General features: G+C 43.2%; 1 non-coding gene across 1 annotated transcript; it reads right to left on the bottom strand.

Annotated features, from left to right (window-relative positions):
- Nucleotides 1-4,736: 4,736 nt before the first annotated feature.
- Nucleotides 4,737-4,825, bottom strand: trnar-ucg (transfer RNA arginine (anticodon UCG)). Its single transcript is given in 2 exon segments — nt 4,737-4,772; nt 4,789-4,825. It is a non-coding gene; the product is annotated as a tRNA-Arg (tRNA).
- Nucleotides 4,826-6,672: the final 1,847 nt, after the last annotated feature.

Genomic DNA, 6,672 nt, shown 5'->3' on the forward strand with positions numbered 1-6,672 from the left:
TAACCTCCTGACTCCCCATTTACAAGGCACAAGTCTGGAGTGTGATGGAATACTATCCACTTGCCCGGATGGGTGCAGCTCCAACAACATTCAAGAAGCTCGACACCATCCAGGACAAAGCAACACGCTTGATTGGCACCCCGTCCACAACATTCACTCCCTTCACCACTGACGTACAGTGGCAGCAGTGTGTACCATCTACAAGATGCACTGCAACAATGCACCAAGGCTACTCAGGCAGCACCTTCCAAACCTGCATCCTCTACTGCCTAGAAGGACAAGGGCAGCAGATGCATGGGAATACCACCACCTGAAAGTTCTCCTCCAAGCTACACATCATCCTGACTTGGAACTATATCGCCATTCCTTCCTTCACTGTCGCTGGGTAAAAATCCTGGAACTCCCTTCCTAATAGCACTGTGGGTGTACCTACCCCACATGGACTTTAGTGGTTCAAGAAGGAAGCTCACCACCACCTTCTCATGGGCAATTAGGGATGGACAATTAATGCTGGCCTGGCTGGCGACGTCCACATCCCATGAAACAAATAAGTAAATACAATAACAGCTCATCTCAATTCCTAGTATTTCTAAATCGCACCAGTCCAACATAAGCTGAACAATTATTGCATGTTGTGATTGACGGTCTGGTCTGTAAACTGCACTGTATCACAGATTGCTGACATTTGCTAACTGGAAGTGAGAACTGCAAAATCGGGACAGTAGTTCACATAGTCTGTCAGTGTGAAAGAATCAGGCAATGTGAGGTAATAGAATTTGTCTGTAAATGTTACACTCATATTGCTTTATATTTTTATATTGAAAATAAAAGTAATCATTTCGTGAAAATAGTGACATGTTGTCCAAACTTTGGTAGCCAGTTGTTTTCGTCTTGCACTCAGCAGGGCAATCCACAAGAATATCAATTTAAGGGAAAACAACAACTTTCTTCTGTATGAGAAGAGAGTGCTGATTGGTTGGCAAGTGAACTCTGATTGGTCGAGGCATTGCCATTCAGAATGCATCAGTTTATGGTAACTGACAGATAACTGCCCAGCTTTGTTTGAAATTTAAACCAGGCAGCTTGACTCTGATTGGTCAAGCCATTGCCCTGTGGAATGAGCCAGTGAATGGCTATCACTTATTTTGTTTAGCTGAAACTGGCACAACATGTGTGCATGTTCTTTCTGTCTGCAAAGAACAGGGCCCTGTGTATTAATACATGTAGTTTACAGTACACACCAGTGCACCACACTGCGAGCCCTCCTGACAGTCTTAAATTGGTTGTCAGTGTAATTCTTAGCACACTGAGAATTATTTAGCAAATGTTGTCCTATTGTGGAATCACATCTCATGTTGGATACTGTGTTTTGAGTTTTGCAAGCACGGGTTGGTTGGGTAGGGCCCATTGCGAACAGCGGAAGGGACATGTTATTTGATACAATCCACCAGTTTTGGGATGTACGGTCTAGAAACCTAGCATCACACTGGTATTAAAATTCATATATCACGTTACTTCTTTGTGTGATAGGCAGGACGTCTCTTTTGCTTGACAGCAGCATCCTGTTAGTGGCGAACACCACACTTGTTGCTCCTGCATAGTAACAGCAGGAAACAGCTCGCTTCACCTGTTACTCAAATACTGGGGATATATTACCCTTCCAGGGTAATTTGAGGGAGACTGGGCACTTTTCAGGGCTCAAAATGACGTCCTTCAGCCCGTTTATAGGTTTGTGCGATACACAGTGAGAAATGATCTGATCAGTGTAGCCATTGTAATGCAGGATGTCTTTGATTCACCCTATTTCAGCATCAAGCTTGCATGGTGAGCAAATGGCTCAGCTCTATTTATGAGGTTGTCGATAAGACCAATCTTATAGCGTGTGGAACTGTAATAATCCCAACGCGTGTATTGACCAGTGAAGGTAGGTTTGCGGTAGACCGTGGTAGAAAACCCCTTAGCAGATTTCTCAACTAGTACATCAAGGAAAGGGAACTCATTTGACAGCTCCATTCCAAAGGTGAATTTGAGTGTCGGATGGAGCCCATGAAGACGTGCAAGGAAATTATTTCATGCAGCTGCGGATTCAAATTTAGCAAACGTATCATCTACATATTGGAAATATGCAAGAGGTCGGAGGTTAGGTGTCATTCCCTTAAAAACAGGTTTGTCATGGAATCCAACAAAGATGTTTGTGAGAGCTGGGCCTAGAGGTGATCCCATGGCAACACCAGCGATACATGGTGTCAATAAAACTGAACCCAACTGTGCAAGTTGCCGAGTTCATAAGTTCAATGAATACTGATTCACACAATGGTGACGGGTCTAGATCACCATGATATAGCACTGCAGTGCAAATATCTATGGCTTCCTGAAGTGGTACATTGGTGAATAGGCTAGCAATGTCAAATGACACATGGACACGGCATTGCTATCGATATGCAAGTCCTGTATGGTCTTCGCAAATGTGAAGGAATCCTTCACTGTGCATGTGGAGAACTTGCTCAAAAACTGGTTGTAACAATTTGCCCAACCATTTGGCAAATTCATTTCAGGATACTATTTACATTACTTCAAATAAAGGAAACACAACGACACCAGGGATTGTGCACAACGCTGAAAGTTTCACAGCAAATAGTCAAGTGGGAAATGGATGAAATACAGAAAGAAAAAGCCTAAAATACTGAAAACACTCAGCCAGTCCGGAAACAACTGTGGAGAAGAGAAGCTCGGGGTAATGGTCCAGTTCTGTGACCCTTCTATAGACCTGAAACATTGCTCCTACCTTCCTCTCTACACAGATACAGCTGGAACTGCTGAGTGTTTCCAGAATCTTCTGTTATTATTCAGATTTCCAGTGTGTGCAGTATTTCTCTTTTTGAAAATAAAATATTCCCTGAGAGGAATGGAACGTTACATAAAAAATAGGAGTGGGCCATTCGGCCCATCGAAATAGCTCTGCCATTCAATAAGATCACAGCTGATTTTCTACATCAACTCCATCTTACCACACTAGCACAGATCCCTTGATTCCCTTAGTATCCAAAAACCTATCGATCTCTCTCTTGGATATACCCAACGAGCATCCACATCTCCAGAGTCACAGAGAGATACAGCACTGAAAAAGGCCCTTTGGCCCACCGAGTCTGTGCCGACCAACAACCACCCATTTATACTAATCCGACACGAATGCCATATTCCTACCACATCCCCACCGACCCTATATTTCCCTCCCACCTACCTAAACCAGGGACAATTTATCATGGCCAGTTTACCTACCAACAAGTCTTTTGGCTTGTGGGAAGAAACCGGAGCACCTGGAGAAAACCCACACAGACACAGGGAGAACTTGCAAACCCAACCGAGGCAGTACCCAGAATTGAACCCGGGTTGCTGGAGCTGTGAGGCTGCGGTGCTAACCACTGCGCCACTGTGCTGCCCATAATGTGTGATCTCAACAAGGCTCTGTCTAATTGCAGTCAAACTTCTTTATTCATATAAAAACTCTTCACAATGTTGAACGCAACTATTAACTGCCATTCTGCTCTAAGAAGAAGGACCCCAGCTTCACACACCCCAGACCCCTATTCTTTCCACATTAGCTGAATTCCTGCATTTCTGATACCATTCCAGTAAATCTCCTCTGCACCCTCTCTGAGGCCTTGACATTCCTGCTAAAGTGTGGAGCATGGAATTAGACACTGCGCTCCAACTGAGGCCTATAACCAATGAGATTTCTAAAGGTCCAGCGTAAATTCCTTGTCTGTGTCCCGTACTCCCATTTATGGTTTCTGACTCAATGTCGGCTCTGAGCTGTTGAAACTGCCTGAATAAATATTTCCACCCAACAAAGCGCTCGGAATGTGAGAAGGGACAAAGTGAGTGACCAAGTACATCAACTCCAAGGAAAACTCCACCATGTAGTGAAAACACTCGAAACACAACAGCTCTTTTAAGAGCCACCCACAATCGCTCTGAAAAAACTGCACCAACATCTCTCTAGAATTGGTTTATTTCATTGGTTTTAATGCTCAGTAACTCTCTGGAACTTTCTCACTGTCTTTGTGTTTTCTGTTTCAATCTGGTATGGTGATTCTGGGAAGATGAGTTTCACTGCCTGGGAGGATCGTTGTGGTTTTCCTGCAGAAACACAAAACAAAGTCTCTTTTCAGAGTCACCCACCGCCTCATAGGGACAGCAGTGACATGGGAACGGGAGCTGGGGTGTGTTTTATGCCGGAAATATCAGTTAATGATTTATGTTGTGCTCTCCTTATGTTCCAATCTCTGAATTGAGCCTTTCCACCGCACCAGGGTTATGGGGAGAGTTTTCATCGTTTCTTTTCTAAACGTACAGACGATGTTATAAAGTTGCTGATTTACCCAGATGGCGGATTCTCCCCTCACAGTGAAAAGTAACATCGCACCTTCACATCTGCCCATTGTTTTATAATTGAATAATTAGTCAAATTGAATTATTTGTGATGTTATTTCCCCCGAGACGGTGTTTCCTGCAGTGAAACTGATCAGTTTCAGCTCAGTCATTTCGGGACCTGGAATTCCTGCAGTTTGAACCCGCTGTAACCCCAGCCCACTTTTGATTGTTCACCCTCTTCTCAAAAAGGCAGAGACAGCACATGAGGAGGCCATTCGCCCCATTAAGTCCATGTCGTGTTTCCAATCTGTTCAGTCCCCGACTCAATCCCCAAATTCCTGCATAATCCCTTTGGGTCAAAATGACCGCGGCAGGACTCGAACCTGCAATCTTCTGATAACATCATAGAATATACCGAAGTCAGACGCCTTATCCATTAGGCCACACAGCCATTAGCTTAAACGAATGATTCAATCAGAGAATCTCGAAGCACAAAATACAAAAAATCATTGGTTCAACCTGTCAACCTGGCAGAATATTTGAATTTGTGAAAGCCGCCAATTTCACTGTGGAAAAGAAGTGATCGACTGGAAAAGTACATAAAAATCTATTTTCCCGTAGCGGTTTAAATAAACTTTTAAAACACAATTTTGCTTTTACCGACTCAAATTGCTGGTGCTATTTTATGAACAGCTTTATTTTGCCAATTTTTGTCAACTTCTTATCCGTAACTGACAGTAAAAGACTCCGTTCAGCAATCTTTCACGCGACAAATAACTCAAACTCGGTGTGGAAGCAATAAATTACAGACTATTGGTAATTCCCCTTCACACAGGCTTCAGGGGAACTGTGAGAAGCCACTGAAATAGTTGCTTCATCCTTTTAAAAGGTTCCCATTCTGTCCTGTTACTGACATGTTGGAATCAGATTTGTATTTAACAAGATATTTCTGTGAAAACAAAATCCTCAACAGACCAGCTGGGAATCTGGGAATCACTGTAGTAAAATAAAAGGCTTTTGATTGAGAAGACGGGACCTTCTCACCAGCAGCCGGGTTACATTCCCCTCACATCCTTACACAGTGAGCAGCTCTTTCCCTCGAGAAATGGACAGCAGCAGTTGGAAGTTCAGTAAAAGGATCGGTTCATTGAGACAAGTTTCTGACTGACAGGTGGTGCTGAATATTAATACAAGAAGGTCCTGGAATGGGAAACAAGTGTCCAGAGTGGGGTCTGAAATCAGGACAGGGAAATGGCCAGCACTGACACAGATCATTTCATTATTACATTGATATCTGACTGTCTATAAGGAGAAGCGAGTTAAACACATGATGGTGAAAGGAATGGAAGATATCACTGGTTGTTCTGGATGAAGAGGGATAGACAGAGGTGTGGGTACAGCAGACTTCAGACAGTAATCAGCCCTTTCAGATACTGTGGGTGGATCTGAAAAGAGCCTTTGGGATAGGGAAAAAAGCTCTTTGTTTAAAAACACTCAAATAGCTACCTTGTAATTGGTCAGGTTACTAATGTTTTAGTTAGTGTAATTTATGAATAATTACTAATGAGAAAGTGCTGTTTGGACAGAGTGTAAAGCTGTGAGTTGATGTGTGAGGGACTTCACTGACTAGGGGAAAGAGGTGCTCTTTGGTCTCTTCTGCCTTTTCAGCCTCCATGGGACAGGGGAAGAAGCTGATCGGTGAGTAACTGGTAAATTATTCTACTTATTACACTTATTACACGAGCAATAATGAGTTTGTAAAGCTTAGTAATGGCAGGGCAGCTCGAAAAGTAAAAGTTCTAAATTGGGGGAAGGCAAATTTTACAAAACTGAGAGGTGATTTGGTGGATGTGGACTGGATACAACTACTTGAAGGAAACCCAAGGATGTTTTATCAGTCCATTAAGAGCAAGAGGATAACTAAGGAAAGGGTATGGCCTATCAGAGATGTACAAGGGAACTTCTGTGTGGATCCAGAAGATGTGGGCGGGGTTCTTAATGAGTTTTTTGTCTCTGCCTTCACAAAGGAGAGGGATGATGCAGACATTGTCGTAAAAGAAGAGGAGTGTGAAATATTAGATACGATAAGCATAATGAGAGTGGAAGTACTAGAGGGTCTGACATCCTTGAAAATGAATAAATCACCAGGGCCAGATGGTTTGCATCTGAGGTTGTTAAAGGAAGCCAGGGAGTAAATAGTGGATGCGCTGAGGATCATCTTCAAATCCTCACTGGATATGGGGGAGGTGCCGGAGGATTGGAGGTCTGCGAACGTTGTACTATTATTTTAAAAGGATG

The sequence above is a fragment of the Heterodontus francisci genome, unplaced genomic scaffold (genome assembly GCF_036365525.1).
Source record: "Heterodontus francisci isolate sHetFra1 unplaced genomic scaffold, sHetFra1.hap1 HAP1_SCAFFOLD_59, whole genome shotgun sequence".
Classification (NCBI taxonomy): domain Eukaryota; kingdom Metazoa; phylum Chordata; class Chondrichthyes; order Heterodontiformes; family Heterodontidae; genus Heterodontus; species Heterodontus francisci.